Genomic DNA, 16,794 nt, shown 5'->3' on the forward strand with positions numbered 1-16,794 from the left:
ACCTTACGTCGATCCTCCTCGTCATATCAATTCGCCTTGAACAACAAGCTTGGTTTCGAGTTTGTGTCGTACCCTTGGTTCCAATAACCTTTCGCTTCATCATTCCTTTGGCTTGATGTCGTCACCGATCGATTACATCTTCATGAACTCTCGCGACAAATGTGTCGTGAATATCATCAACATTCTGAGCTCTTCCAAGATATCTATCGAATTTTGATGAGAAATAGCATCCTTTGCCCTCGATGGTTTGGGTTATCATCGACAACATTATTGCATTCCCCCCCAACACAAAAACTTGTTCTTGTTTTGTGTTGTACCTTGAGTTCCTTGCTATCCAACTTATGTTATTTTCTACCATGGAGTATTACCATCTTTGATGTCAAGAATGTCGTGAGCATTTCTCCACCTCTTAGAAATTCTCGGTATGATGATACTTCTCACCATCACCATTCTTCCTTGGTACCCGTGTTGTTTTTAACTAGGATACCAATATGCTAACAATGTTGTTTGAGTTCTGTACTTCTAGCAACCCTATTGCTTTGAAGTTAACGATCGACAATTCGTTCTTAGACTGTTGGTTATTGAATCGTCACTCTAACATTGATCTTGTTGCCTAAGGTCATATTCTGGGCACACCTTTCAACTAATGATTGATGGTGTATGTTTTCCTAGAGCATACAACATTATATCATTTGAATTGACAAGTGTTATCTCCTTGTTCACATAATTGTGGAAATCCATCTTTTGGAAATCTCGATGAATTGTCCTTAGCCCATCAGCCACCTCCTTGTCCTCTCCTTGGGTTAATGATGAACTCTTTTTAACGGAAATCACTTCATAGTTCATTTCCTAAGAATCTTACAGTGTCATCCCGTCAATTTGTCTGGCACCTTTTCTTCTCAGGCATCCTGAGTCTGAGGTTTCCTAACACCGATCAGATCTGAATCTCGGTCAGCTATGATGGTTGGAGCATATTTTCAAGAGTTATAACATTGGTCTTTATATGACCCGGTAAGGTGATGTCATGCCTAGCACACTTGACCGGAGGACCTATTGTTATAGTTCTTCCTTTCAGCAAGGTTATCCATTCTTCCATGAGGAAATTGTAAGACTTATTCTACAAGTTATTCCTGATGCATCCATTGAGTATCCAAAGTCCGACCCTTGCTTGAAGACCATGTCAATGCTATCCCGAAGCATGTCTGTGGTACTCCGATTTTTGACAAGAACATTTGAAGCCCAATGCTAAATGTTTTCTTGCTCAATTATCCAAACACCGTTGTATGGGTAATGTCATGAAATTTCTCTCCCCTTACCTAAAGAGTTTTCTACATTATATCCTGTCATGGATATCATGCTCTGCTTGTCCTTGGGAAGGATATACCCTTGAAATATGTGTTTAAACACATTTTCCTTTCCATTGTTCTGCTTAAACCTGATAATCATATTTTCCTTTCCATTGTTTGGTTTAGCCTTTCTTGTGATCTGTATGACCTAAGCAGTAATATTCTCCTGCTATTGTAAACACCTCAGTGTACAATTCTGTCAGAAAGACCCTATTACTTTTGATTGATGACATTCCGGTAACCACCGATGGACGAGAACTTTGCCTATTGGTCCGCCTCGTTCAACGAGCAGGAAGATGGTTTTCTTCGTCCCTCGCCCTTGGTACCGACGTTGTTGCCGACATAACTGACAGGCTATCCGCTGACAAGTGTTGCCTACATGGTCATACAAGACGTCACCGCCCTTCCTACTTTTAACCCACATGGTGGGCCCATAACCCACAGTTCCACAGGATCAAAACCTGACTCTCCTATACACCCTATTGTCGAAGTTATTCCTCGTGCTTGATTTCGTATGTGATTCACGGGCCACCTGCCTAGTGATCTATTCTGGTACCAGACGCAATACTTTCCCATTGCTCTGAACCCCTGTCACATTTCGTATCAGGCAACGAAAGATTGTCTATGCGCTTGAAACTTCTATTTTGCACCTTCTTACTTGCTCTCGATAATGTCTTAAGTTTCAATTCGAGGGTTACCTCCCGCCACCTTCCCTGATGTTATCTACTAGATAAGCAAACATTGTAGCGGTCCGTTCTTTCGTAATACACCCTTATCCTTTCGTAAGTACGATGGAGTTCTTGAATAAAGGACGACAATTTCATCATGATGCATTGATGCATAGGAATGAAGACATCAATGCTATGGATCGACCTCTTCGAGAAGAGCAACCTAGGCTGAGAAGACTCGTTAGAATTTCGTAACCAAATCTTTTCCCCATTAGTCCCCCTCTTGAATCTCGGGACGAGATTTCTTGTAGTGGAGGAGAATTGTGACGCCCGGATAATTAAGCTACAGTAAACCACTGTTAATGAATGCCACGTCACCTCGGTTACTGTTGTTAATCTCACGTTAGTTTAAAACCAATTCAAATTCAAATTCAAATGAGAGGCAAACAAGAAAAGTTTTCAAAGATTAAAACTAAAATGTTCTGGTGGTGTCAAATAAATCGTAAGTAATTATGGTGGAGAAACCAAGCTTTTATAAAATGCTTAATTGAACTATAAGGATTTAAACAGTAGCAAAACCATTAATTAAATGCCTTTTATAATTAATAAAATGTCAAACTAAGTTATTTGGGGATTAGACTTTTTGTGACCGTGGACTAAGTTGAAATACTAATTTAGATGCTAAGTGTATATTTTTCTAAAAAATGTAACTAAAATAAATCATGAAAGAATAAATATAAAGAAAAGAAATAAAACAAAGCAAAAGAAAAAGAGGAGGACCCCCCCACTAGGCCTTGGCCCAGCTAGCCGCTGGGCCAACCCACCAGGCCCAGCCGGCCACTCCCCCCCACTCCTCCTTATCTCCTCACCCATCGAAACCCTAACCGACCACCCCACTCTCCCCTCGCTCCTCTTTCCCCCACCCAGGACCCGATCTGGATCGGGGCGCTTGTTCCCCCCCGATCCTGGTGACCCCGTCGCCCCGACGCCCGTCGCCACCACCACGTCGCCGCCCGCGACGCCGTCGCTTCGTCGCCATTGCGTGCCATCGCCCCGCCACCAACGCTGGACGACGTCGCCGCTGCCCGGAAGCGCCTCCGCTTCAACCACCGCCGTCGCCAACCACCGCCACCTCACCGACGCCGCCCGGCGCTGCCCCGCTGTCGCCCGCCTCCTCAACCCCCTCTTGCGTGGATCCAGTCGGGGGCAATCGACGCCCCCGACGACCTGCGCCGATGCCGGACCACCCCCGCTGGAGCCATCCCGCCACCCGCCGTCGTCGGCGCCGCCTCCCCGTCTACGTCGCTCGTCCCCATCCTCCTCCTCGCCGGACACCATCGAGCCACGCCGCCCTCTTCCCTACAACGAACGTGAGCACGCCTCGTGCTCCCTCTCTGCCCTCCTGTGGTGGCCACGTCCCGCTCCTACCGCTGGCCGCCCCTGTCCGGCGCGCCGTCACCTTCAGTCACTGCCTGCCTCCCCCTGCGGCTCCGGCCTAGCCTCCCGGCGGCCACTTCCGCAGCTCCCGCTGGGCCGCAGCCGAGCGCCACCTCCGGCTGCCGCCCGCACGGCCTCCGGCGGACGCCCGCGCACCACCACGGCCTCGCCCCGCTTCGAGCCTCGCCAGCGCCCCCCCGGGCGCCTTGTCGGGCACCAGCGCCCGAACCGCCCCATTTGGCCCTAGGGCCACTGAGAGTGGCCCCCCTGGAAACTTGTTTTTTTAAGGAAAAATAAAGTTATAAAAATAATAATAATAAAATTTAGTTAATTAACTTAAGTAATCTGTTTAACTAAATAATTAAAACTAATTATTCAATTAATAAAAACTAACTACTGTTTAGTTAACCTGAGACTATGACGAACGGGACCCACGCGTCTGTTGACCCAGTCAACAGACGGTTGACTGATGACATCATGCTGACGTCACGCTGACGTCATAATTACTTTTTCTAATTAAATTAATTCTATTAATTCTAGAAATAAATTAAATCTTTATAAATTAATATAAAATAATCCGTAGCTCGGATGAAAAAACTTTGTACATGAAAGTTGCTCAGAACGACGAGACAATTTCGGATACGTAGCCCGTTCGTCCGCCACACATCCCTAGAATAGCAAACACGCAACTTCCCCCCTCCGGTTCATCTGTCCAAAAACGCGAAACACCGGGGATACTTTCCCGGATGTTTCCCCCCTTCGCCGGTATCACCTCTTACCGCGTTAGGGCACACCTAACACCGCTGTTTGCTTTATCATGCATCGTTATGCATCTGTTTGCATTGTATTCATTGTTTCTTCCCCCTCTTCTCTCCGGTAGACTACGAGACCGACGCCGTTGCTGGTGCCCCGACCGACTACGCTGTTGACGACCCCTACTTGCCAGAGCAACCAGGCAAGCCCCTCCTTGATCACCAGATATCGCCTATTCCTTCTCTATACTGCTTGCATTAGAATAGTGTAGCATGTTACTGCTTTCGGTTAATCCTATTCTGCTGCATAGCCTGTCCTTGCTACTACTGTTGTTACCTTACCTACAATCCTAAATACTTAGTATAGGATGCTAGTTTTCCATCAGTGGCCCTACATTCTTGTCCATCTGCCATGCTATACTATCGGGCGGTGATCACTAGGGAGGTGATCACGGGTATATACTATATACTTTATATACATGACACATGTGGTGACTAAAGTCGGGTCAGCTCGTTGAGTACCCGCAAGTGATTCTGATGAGGGGGCTGAAAGGACAGGTGGCTCCATAGAGGTTGGCCTGGGTTCCTGACGGCCCCCGACTGTTACTTTGTGGCGGAACGACAGGGCAGTTTGAGACCACCTAGGAGAGAGGTGGGCCTTGCCCTGGTCGGCGTCCGCGGATACTTAAAAATAACACGCTTAACGAGTTCTTGGTATTTGATCTGAGTCTGGCCATTTGGTCTATACGCACTAACCAACTACATGGGAAAGATATGGGCACTCGACGTCGTGGTATCAGTCGAAGCCTTCGTGACGTCATCGACTGAGCGGCACGCGCCGGGTTGGACCGCATAACGTGACTTCCTTTGAAATGGAGGTTGTTAGGTCTGCTCTCCGGCCGCGTACGCAACGTGTAGGTGTGCAATGGGCGATGGGCCCAGACCGCTGCGCGCATAGGATTTAGACCGGCGTGCTGACCTCTCTGTTGTGCCTAGGTGGGGCTGCGACGTGTTGATCTTCCGCGGCCGGGCATGACCTAGAAAACTGTGTCCGGCCAAATGGGATCGAGCGTGTTGGGTTATGTGGTGCACCCCTGCAGGGAAGTTTATCTATTCGAATAGCCGTGTCCCTCGGAAAAAGGACGACCCGGAGTTGTACCTTGACCTTATGACAACTAGAACCAGATACTTAATAAAACACACCCTTCCAAGTGCCAGATACAACTCGGTGATCGCTCTCTAACAGGGCGACGAGGAGGGGATCGCCGGGTAGGATTATGCTATGCGATGCTACTTGGTGAACTTACCATCTACTCTCTTCTACATGCTGCAAGATGGAGGTGGCCAGAAGCGTAGTCTTCGACAGGATTAGCTATCCCTCTCTTATTCTGGCATTCTGCAGTTCAGTCCACCGATATGGCCCTTTACACATATACCCATGCATATGTAGTGTAGCTCCTTGCTTGCGAGTACTTTGGATGAGTACTCACGGTTGCTTTTCTCCCTTTTTTCCCTTTCTATACCTGGTTGTCGCAACCAGATGCTGGAGTCCAGGAGCTAGAGATCCCGAGGATGATTCTACGTGGAGTTCGGCTTCGAGGAGTAGTTAGGAGGTCGCAGGAAGGAGGCCTTGCCTTGCAATCGTTGCTACTTTTATGCTAGCCTTCTTAAGGCAATCTTTTTTAACTTATGTCTGTACTCAAATATTATTGCTTCCGCTGACTCTTGTGTTTTCGAGCTTATGTATTCGAGCCTTCGAGGCCCCTGGCCTGTAATATAAAGCTTATTTTATTTTAATTTGTGTCTAGAGTTGTGTTGTGATATCTTCCCGTGAGTCCTCGATCTTGATCGTACACATTTGCGTGTATGATTAGTGTACGATTGAATCGGGGGCGTCACAAGTTGGTATCAGAGCCTACAATTGATCCCCTATATTTGTGGGTTATTAGCGGCCCTCGCCCGAGTGCATGGCGATTGTAGCATGCTTGCTACTGTTCCTACTAATATCCTTCCCTTGGTTACCAGGGACTGTAATAGTTGTTTGATCAGGTTGTAAGCCCCTAGTGGCTTTCCTCAAAAAAAAGAATCGTGGTGCTGGTCCGCGGAATGGACGAGGTGGAGGGGAGGCGGAGGGATCGTGAGAGGGCAGTGAGAAGGCGGGGCAGGCTGACGACCGGCTATAGACCAGGAGCCAGAGGGGATCGGTTCGGTAAGGCAACTTGATACTGGTGGGGGACGAGAAGTATCGAGGATAAACGTGACATGACTCCTTTACGATGGGCGTCGATTACGAAACAGCTTTACCTAGCGCAAGTAGCGTTTTGGGGTTATGCTGTAATCGGGTGACGGATGAAAATCACCCAACCAATCACCTTCTATGTTGTTGTTAATATTTTTTTCCACCTATCAATGAAAAGATACACAAGCTTTACTAATCTGCAAAAAAGGATAAAAACCTGAATCAATCGATTATCTCAACTACAAAAATGACTCGATTGGTCCACTACGAAACACTCTAAGTATGGGGCGTGCATGCCTTGACCTTTTTCACTTTTTAAATGTTCCATTTTTCCCTTTTTACATATTTCAAAATGTTGTACCAAATATATATTTCACAAAATACATTGTTTTACAAATTTTCTAAAACAATCATGTATTAAAATATTTCTTTGGTATTTAAAAATGTTATCATGTACTAATTATTTTTTGTAGCATATCTCAAAACGGTACACAGTGAATTAAAATACTATTCGTTGAATTAGAAAAATATTAATTGAGAAATTTAGAAATCACCGGGTATTAGTGATATGAACATTTTAAAAATATATGATGAATAATTTTTAGTACAGGATAAACATTTTCAATACAAAGAGGACATTTTTCAAATACTATATGAACATGATGAACATTTTTAATATATAATGGACATTTTAAAAACACAGAATAATTTTCTAAACAGCTAAATATTTTTAATACAACGTTAATATCTTTAGAATATGCAATGAACAATTTCTGGTACATGCATGATGAATGTTTTAAAAATACACGTTAAAGATTTTTAATACACAATGAAATTTTTTCTTAATGCGCAATGAACATTTTATAATACAAAATGAATATTTTTAAAACACATGATGAACATTATTAATACACAATCAACATTTTCCATGAAAGATAACCATTTTGAATACACAATTAACCTTTTTAATGCATGGCGAACATACACAATGGACTTTTTTAATGCACGACAGTTTATAAATACATGATAAAAAATGAATCAAACGAGAAGAAATGGAAACGAAACAAACATGAAAAAGGAGAATGAAATAAAGAAAACAAAAATAGAAAAGGTGAAAGCAAAAAATATAAAAAAAATACACTAGAAAATATAGGACACGAAAATACCCCGTGGTAAATCGTACAGGAAAAATAGACGAGAAAAATATGGAACCAAATCAATTATCTGCGCTTACTGGGTCATGGCCCAGATCGCTAGAGCCAGAGGCATGCGCGGAGTAGCCATTACAGTCAGTCATATAATGTGTCTCAAAAAAAAGTCAGCAATATATAACATTTGCGGAAAATTCTGAAATCAGTAATTAAGGGGTACCACTTGCAAAGATCACTCTCATTTTCTCTGATGTTGAGAAGTGGCGCACTGCATGTGTGCCATTTGTCGCAATCTCGGAGTTTTTTTCTCCGTAAATTCATTTTTTTTAATGTTTTATGTCTTAAACTATGCGTCCAAATTACGAACAGTTTCACCGTTGGATTTCTCGCCCCGAGAACTTCGAAACTAGATCCCATTTAATAAGTTTCCGAAACTCGGAAAAAAGCCCGAAACTCGGGACCAGAGTTGTGCTTATTTCACCTTTTTGGAAAGCATAGTTGCGCTTTGCCCTTCTTGGAAAGCATACTTGCACTTCTTATGGTAAAAAGCATTGCTTGCCAAAAAGACAAAAAAAAAAGGCAAAAAAGGAAACAACAAGCAAAATCCGACCCCCCAACTCCCCTTGGAAAATTCAGAAAACGCGTGCAAAAACAAATGTGTCCCCGTGGGGTACGCCCATCGTGCGACACATGGCGGCAGCTGGGCTTCGCACAGAGCTCTCACCCAAGTGTAGGAGCTGGACCGACCCACTTTTTTTTGTTCTTTTTCTTTTTTCTATTTCTTTTTATTTCCTTTTTCTTTATTTTTAAAATTTTTCTTTTGCAAGTTCATTTTTCGTTTTGTTTATTTTTCAATTTTCCAAATTGTTCTGATATTTCAAAAAATGTTCGTGCTTTTTACAAATTTTAAAATGTTATAAGAAATTTTACCTTTTTTAAAAACTCACAAATTTATAAAATTTTCTAGATATTTATAAAAATGTGCGCATATCCAAAAAATTGTTTAGAAGTCCAAAAAACCTTATTTTTAAAAGCTGTTCAAATTACCAAAAAAATCTCATTTAAATATTTTATCCCTAATGCAGATCAATTATTGGAAATTTAAATGATAATCACATTTTTCTCTAGGAAATAAATTTAAAATAGCGCTACAGTGACGTGCTGCTAATGGGCCTGCCCAGTCAGAGTCGTTTGTGTGTGTCGTGCTGTAACGAGCAACATATAGAAGGTCCCAACATTTACGTACCCTTTCGGGTTTTGGGCCTGCTTACTTAGGTCATTTTCTCAACTCAAAAAAAACTTAGGTCATTTTATCGTGATTTTTTCCTTCAGCCACTTCGTTTTTCAGCAGTTTCCTTTTTTTTTCTCTTGGGTTTCCAGCTGACTAGGTTTTTCTAGGTTTCTGTCTTGTTGTCTTTTCCATCACTTCCTTTTTTATATTATTGTATGTTTTTTATTTTATGTGTTATTTTTTCCTTTATCTAAAATAATGATTTTTGTAGAGAAATTCTTGAATATTTCTTAAAACATTCATGATTACGTTCAAATTCGTAACATTTTTTAAAATTCACATACAGCTTACGAAATTGATGAACATTTATTGAAAATATGGAACATTTACTAAATATGAAGATTTGTTAAAAATTACTGAACAATTTTTAAAAATCCATGTAGATTTTTTAGTTGCAAGAATATTTTTTCAAATTCATGTGCTTTTTTACCCTTTTGTCAAATTTGTTAAATGAATAATTTATTGTCAAAATCCCAATAAAAACACAATGATGGGCATAAACTATCTATTGTTCCAACCCTTGTCCAGTGATGCGCGTTTTCGCTTATATTCCATGTGTTGCGCGTGGAATAGGGGGACTCAATGACAATGCCTCAGCTTGGCATGATGCCAACCAAGCTTGGGGCAACGACGCGACCTTGGGCACGGGGTGACGAGTAGAGAGCTCGGGACGAAGGCTAGAGAGCTTGTGCCCTAGGCGATGACGGGGAGCTCGACAGATAGACGAGGCTGCATAAACTTTGCCTCCATTGTCTCGCCATCATTATCATCCTCGTTGACGACCTCGGCCATGGATCCATCGCTGATGATGCATGTCAAGGGAAGGTGCCCGACAAAGCTAGGGTTTGTGTGACACACTTTGCGACACAGAGACCTTTCTATACTAGGCATGAATGCAATTGTCCTCCAAGCTTAGCCCCTATCCATATCTAGCTTGGCTCCTCTTTGATTATCGGTCAACATGAACACCGTTACTGCTAAGCATCGCTAACTCTTTGATCAGCGCAAAAGAAGGGTAGCTATCTTCCTTAGAAAATGTATGAGAAAGTGGTATCTTGGTATAGATATGCGACATGAAGATGTATGAACCACTAATGTTATGTTTGGTAATTTGTTAATCTAGTCATCGCATTTTAAATTAGGTATATGTCACACACAGATACTATGTTGATACGTGCATACAATATAAAATATTCGGTGAAATAGCCACTAGTTTGGGTTGTTATCATTAAATCAACAAATAAACAACCTCTGATCGCACCTCAGACAACAAGTTTACCAAATGGCTACAATGCTCAGAAACAAGTTCCCTGCACAACAACTTCTCTCAGCAGATAACCGATGGCCTGCACTTTTTTGTAGGACATGGCCCAACCAAACACCCTCTATGAATGTTATTGTGCGGCCATCATGACCAATGGAGCTCACGCAGGAAGAATGTGGTTGTATGCACTGGCGGAGCTACGTGTTGATAAAATCGGCCGTAGCCCGCCCAGCTCATAGCAGTTACAGTGAAGATTTGAGAGTAAACTCAGTCATGAGCTTTAAAATTATGGGTCTTCCTTTGTACCGGCCCGCCCTTGTTTTCTACCGTAGCTCCGCCACTGGTTGTATGATACCGCGGGTTATTGATCCTGATCTTTTGTATTTTTTGTGTGTGTCGGCCTTTTGTATTTTCTGTGCATTTTTTCCTGATCCGTGAGTGGTGGCGGGGATAGAGGTGTCAAATTTGTTTTCCAAGTTCTTCTCTCATTTCCTTCTTTTGTGCTTTTGGTCTTCTTATGTGAAATTGTAACAACGATACAAACGTTTGATAGTCGGTCTTGAAAAGGTTGTGAGCCTGGTTACAATGTGTTCAATGATTGTATGTTCCCACCTATTGTGGTTGGTGGACAATGTGGCTCATCAAAATGCTTGGGGTCATTGTTGCTTGAACATACTAATTTGATCTTCCGTAATCTCTTCACCCAATAGGCAGATGAATGTTGAGATAAACAATGTGAAGTTACAATAGTTTCGTTTTGAGTTGATCTAGTGGATCACAATTAATGTCTCATCTACTATGTCCTTCTTCTAAAAGATCTTATCCGCTAGTCAAAGAACTAGAAAATTAGTTCCGAAAATGTGTTATCCACCAAACATTTTGACAAATAACAAACCCAAAGGCAGCAAAATAGCAATCTAGACAAACATTTGGTAAAAGCAAAAGCTTGACTCCCAGTTTTACATACAAGTCCCCATAATAAAAATCCATTGGAAACAATGCGGCAAATGATCAGAAAAGCATTAAGCACATATGCTCATATTCCATTGGCATTCCGGCAAGGACTATAATATCAAGATCATCTAGACAATGGGAATCAATCCCTAAGTTGCTAAGATTCGATTGGGTGCTCATCTTTTATTCACACATCCATAAATACATATGTCTTATAGTGTCCAACAGTTTCTTTTAAAATCACAACAACTAACTATTTTCATTCTCTTAATGAAACAGTAAATAAACAAATCACATAGTTCTTATAGTCTCCAACAGTTTCTTAAAAAACACAACAACCAGCTATTTTCAATCTCTTACTGAAGCAAAATAAACATAAATAAACAACATAGTTCTTATTGTGTAAGTTTCTCTAAAATTGACAACAACAACATAATGGAACAAAAATATAAAATTGCTAGTGTAATTTTATATTTCAATAAACATATTTTCTTGAGAAACACAGTATAAACACATATATTCACATACATGCACATATACTCATGTTCATAAACGCTCTCACGTACCCCTAACCCTATGAGCACCTTCGGGAGACTGAGCCGGTGGGTCTTGAGGTTGACGAAGACACCACAGACACCTCGCTATTGACGGAAACGTCGCCTCCCACCGAAAGAACACTCTGCCTTTATGAGACACACAAGTTTCAAACCTGTGGTCTGGTTCCTGGTGAGCTGGGAGTACAACCATCCTCCTAACCAACCAATCACATATTGGTCCTCTGGTAAACATATTTAAAAACCACGAGTGGGAGTGAAACGACGATGACAGGAAATTTACCGTTTCTATTACGGCAATGGTGGGCTTCAGCGGAAAAACAGTATGACAAACTAGCGCGAATAAGACACCCCATAGTTGATTAACAAAACAGTTATCCAGTCGCTAAGTCGCTAGGGATATAGATTGCCTGGCGTAGGCAGACGGTATCGCTCATGACGTGAGACGTAAGTCTTTGGTCATGCTTGAGGTTTAGAAGGACTAGAGCGCGAGTCTCACGAATTACTGTAAGCAACACACCAATAGTGGCTCTTTCCATACAAAATGTACTCCTGGTACCGAGTGGATTGGCTGCCTGATTTATTTAGTCATTTGCTAGTTTATCTTATTGTTTTGGTTCATTGGACTTTTGAAGTTCTAGTTTTGTTCGCATTTGAGCTGACGATTTCTTGAAGAATCGTTATGAAGCAACGTGCGTGGTACTAGCACTATATAGCAAGCGCGTGCCGATCGAGGATTTTCAGGGCAATGCCAATGCTAGCCATGGACGCGGCCACCGGCATGGACAGCGGCGGCGTTCTCCTGCTCCTTCTCGACCTGCTCGCCGGTGTCGTCGCGACTTTCGTTCGATCGCGTCGGTCGTCGGGTGATGGTGGAACCGCACCGAGTCCCACCGTCGCTCCCGCTGCTGGGCCACCTCCACCTGATCAAGAAGCCGCTGCACCGCTCGCTGGCCACGCTGACCGCCTCGGCGCACGGCGGGGCCTTGAGGCCGCTCGTATCGCTGAGGCTGGGGTCGCGCCCGGCGCTCATCGTGTCGACGCATGCCGCCGCCGAGGAGTGCTTCACGGCGCACGACGCCGCCCTGGCGGGACGGCCGCGGCTGCTCGTGGGGAAGCACCTCGGCTACAACTACACGGCGCTCACCTGGGCCTCCCACAGCGCCCACTCGGGTGTCCTGCGTCGGTTCCTCGCCGGCAAGCTCTTCTCGGCGCCCCGCCTCGATGAACGCACGGCCGACCGCCGTGCCGAGGTCACGTCCCTCGTGAACAATCTGCTCCAGGACGCAGCGGAGGCAGCAGGCGGCGGCGGCGCGGCGGTCACCCTCCGTCCTAGGCTCTTTGAGCTGGTGCTGAACGTGATGCTGCGCGCGGTGACCGCGCACGGGCACTCCGGCGACTTGGGCAGGTTCCAGGAGTTCGTCGAGGAGTCATTTAAGGTGTTCGGCGCGCCCAGCGTTGGGGACTTCTTCCCGGCACTGCGGTGGGTCGACCGCCTACACGGCATCGACGCGGCGCATGCGAGGCGTGATGCGTTCGTCGGAGGCCTCGTCGACGACCACAGACGAAGGCGCAGCAAGGCCGGTGGTGGGCACAACACGACCAGCGTCATCGACGAGCTCTTGGCGCTACAAGAAGCCGATCCCGAGTACTACACTGACAACGTCCTCAAAGGCATCGTCTTGGTGAGTAGTAGCACCGCAATTGCTTCATCCAACATGAATATTGCTTCAACTTAATTTCCAACCAACCAATCCAGGTACTGTTCAGCACCGGGACAGACACGACGGCGCTGACCATAGAGTGGACGATGGCGCTGCTCCTGACGCACCCGGAGGCGCTGCAGAGGGCGAGGGACGAGATAGACGCCAACGTCGGCACGGGACGGCTCGTCCAGGAGTCCGACATGGCTAGCCTCCCCTACCTGCAACGCGTCGTGAAGGAGAGCCTCCGGTTGTGCCCCGTCGGCCCGCTCATCCCGGCGCACGAGGCCATGGAGGACTGCACGGTGGGCGGCTTCAGGGTCCGGCGCGGCACCATGATCCTCGTGAACTCGTGGGCAATCAACCGGGACGCCGACCTCTGGGACTCCCCGACAGAGTTCATGCCGGAGAGGTTCTTGGACACGGCTAAGCCCGCGCCCATGATGCCGTTCGGGCTTGGCCGGAGGCGGTGCCCCGCGGAAGGGCTGGCGATGCGCCTTCTTGGCTTGGCACTCGCGGCGCTCGTCCAGTGCTTCGAGTGGGATGCCGGGGAAGGTCGTGCCTGTTGGAATGTTGATCCCGGCTTGTAACTAACTGAGAGATAAGGGGGAGTCAATCCCACATACGCACCATGATCGGAGGTGCACCAACGTGTTAGTTTCGGTCCCTGTTCCCTAGCACCCCACGTATAAAAAGGAGGACGGGATGACGATAACGTACAGGTAAGGCACCCAGAAAAACCTCAACTACCGATCCTAAAAAAGGGGCTAAAGGGATCAGAAGACCGTCTCCACCGCCGGCCACCGCAGGGTTGTGCCGGCGGCTTCCAGCTGCCATCTACGTGACCTGCTGCTGCCCATCTTCCCCAACAATTCTCACGGGTCACATAAGGGCTGCACCAAGCAGGCAGGATGCAGGAGGTTTCCCTCAGTACTTGTAAGAAATCTCACAAACCCATCTTTGTTAATCTGTTTTAGGTGGCCTAATGCTAGGCACAAGATCAGTTAGGCCTTGTACAATGAAAGATGCTTAGGAAGGTGCTTAGAAAAATAAACCGGGTTTATCTGAAGCACCGATGCCTATTTCTATAGGAGAGACGCTTAGTTAAGCGTCTATCCTGTACAAATAAGCACCGGTGCTTAAGAAAACCCTGATTTATTTCTTTAAGCATCTCTTCTAAGCTCCTCCCATTGTACAAGGCCTTACATGTCATGTCTAAAGTTTATTCCTAACAATGTCATTGACATGGCCGAAGGTGCCGGTCTAAGCATGCCAATGACCACACCGTTGGCTCTTGTGTGCCGGCCCCGGGAATTTGTCAAGGGCTTGCTCTCTGCTTCCACTTGATGTATCACATATGGAGTAAGGGCAGGTTTCTTTAATTATGAAGGGAAAATAAATAAATGATCTGATGTGAATCCTATGTTAGGGCATCTCACGCCATCCCCTGAAATGTAAGAGCCGACCATCCAATGATATTTCCTAAATGTCCCGTCAGGTCCGATCAATTTCATTTCAAATGCATATCAATATAAGAGCAAGTTAAATTGTGGCTTACATAGCACCCGGTCACAATCAAAAAGGGACGGATATTCATAGTTTTTGCATGCGCATGTTCACAAAAGTCCATGTAGAAAAAGGGGAATTTTTGCCCTGCTAACCGGCTATCCGAGCCTTCTCGATCACACTGCCGCCGCCTCCTCCCCACCATTCGGCTCCTTCTTGGTCGCCTCCTTCTTGACCGCCTCCATCTCGTCCGCCAAGCGCTTCAACATCTTGACATGGATGGCGTGCACGATCGTCTTCGTATCGTCATCCAACTCATCCATCCTCATAGTCAACATCTTTGTATCCTCCGAAGCGGCCGCGAGCTCATCCCTTTTCTGTTCGAGTTTCGTCTTCTTCTCTTCGAGGTTGAGCTTCTTCCCGGTTGAAAGGATCGATATAGTTGACTAGAGGGGGGGGGAATAGGCAACTAACAATTTTTAGATTTTCTTTACCAATTTAAACTTTGCATCAAAGTAGGTTGTCTAGATATGCAACTAGGTGAGCAACCTATATGATGCAACAACAATAAGCATACACGCAAGCAAGAGATAAGGCACAAATAAACTTGCACAAGTAAAGGCACGAGATAACCAAGAGTGGAGCTGGTGAAGACGAGGATGTGTTACCGAAGTTCCTTCCCTTTGAGAGGAAGTACGTCTCCGTTGGAGCGGTGTTGAGGCACAATGCTCCCCAAGAAGCCACTAGGGCCACCGTATTCTCCTCACGCCCTCACACAATGCGAGATGCCGTGATTCCACTATTGGTGCCCTTGAAGGCGGTGACCGAACCTTTACAAACAAGGTTGGGGCAATCTCCACAACTTAATTGGAGGCTCCCAACGACACCACGAAGCTTCACCACAATGGACTATGGCTCCACGGTGACCTCAACCGTCTAGGGTGCTCAACACCCAAGAGTAACAAGATCCACAAGGGATTAGTGGGGGGATTCAAATATCTCTTGGTGGAAGTGTAGATCGGGGCCTCCTCAACCAATCCCTAGAGAATTAACAAGTTTGATTGGCTAGGGAAGGAGATCGGGCGAAAATGGAGCTTAGAGCAACAATGGAGCTTGGAGGTGGAAGAGGTGGTCAACTAGAGGAGGAAGACACCCCTTATATAGTGGGAGAACAAATCCAACCGTTATCCACCAACTCAGCCTGCGCAGAGCGGTACTACCGCACCTGAGACGCGGTACTACCGCGGGGGCACGCGGTACTACCGCCCCTGAGGCGCGGTACTACCGCAGGGGTACGCGGTACTACCGCAGAGCCCCGCGGTACTACCGCCCATGCAGCAGAGACCAGAACAGCCACACAACACTACGGCAGAGGGCGGTAGTACTGCAGGCGCGGTACTACCGCTCCCCCTTGCGGTACTACCGCAAGGCAGGGGCTGTCCAGGGATGGGAAGGCACGGATATAAAAAATTACATTCGTGGCTACTTCCGCAGAGTTGGAGTCGATGCAAAAACCCGACGCGGTAGTACCGTAAGCCAGCCGCGGTACTACCGCGCGAGGTGCGGATGTAAAAAATTACATCCGCCCCTTATAGTCGCGTAGTTGCGGAACTAAGCAGGGACCACGGTACTACCGCTTACCAGAAGCGGTACTACCGTGGGGCCTTGCGGTACTACCGCACTAGCGGGCGGTACTACCGCAAGGTCCTGCGGTACTACCGCTCTGACGAGCAGTACTACCGCACTTCCTAGTTCGGCAGACAAGAGCTATAATTGCATAGACAAGGAAAACTTAGGATGCTCCAAAGGCAAGAGGAAAGGAGGTGCAAGGGACGATGTGTACGTGATGAATCCACCCAACCTTTCCGAAGCGGACCCCCCTTAATAGTACGGCTTCCCTACGACTCAATACCACCGAAAAGAACTGAA

General features: G+C 45.8%; 1 pseudogene; it reads left to right on the forward strand.

Annotated features, from left to right (window-relative positions):
* Window positions 1-12,062: 12,062 nt before the first annotated feature.
* LOC109771637 (cytochrome P450 81Q32-like) lies at window positions 12,063-14,848 on the forward strand (annotated as a pseudogene).
* The last annotated feature ends 1,946 nt before the right edge of the window (window positions 14,849-16,794 follow it).

The sequence above is a fragment of the Aegilops tauschii genome, chromosome 6 (assembly GCF_002575655.3).
Source record: "Aegilops tauschii subsp. strangulata cultivar AL8/78 chromosome 6, Aet v6.0, whole genome shotgun sequence".
Classification (NCBI taxonomy): Eukaryota; Viridiplantae; Streptophyta; class Magnoliopsida; order Poales; family Poaceae; genus Aegilops; species Aegilops tauschii.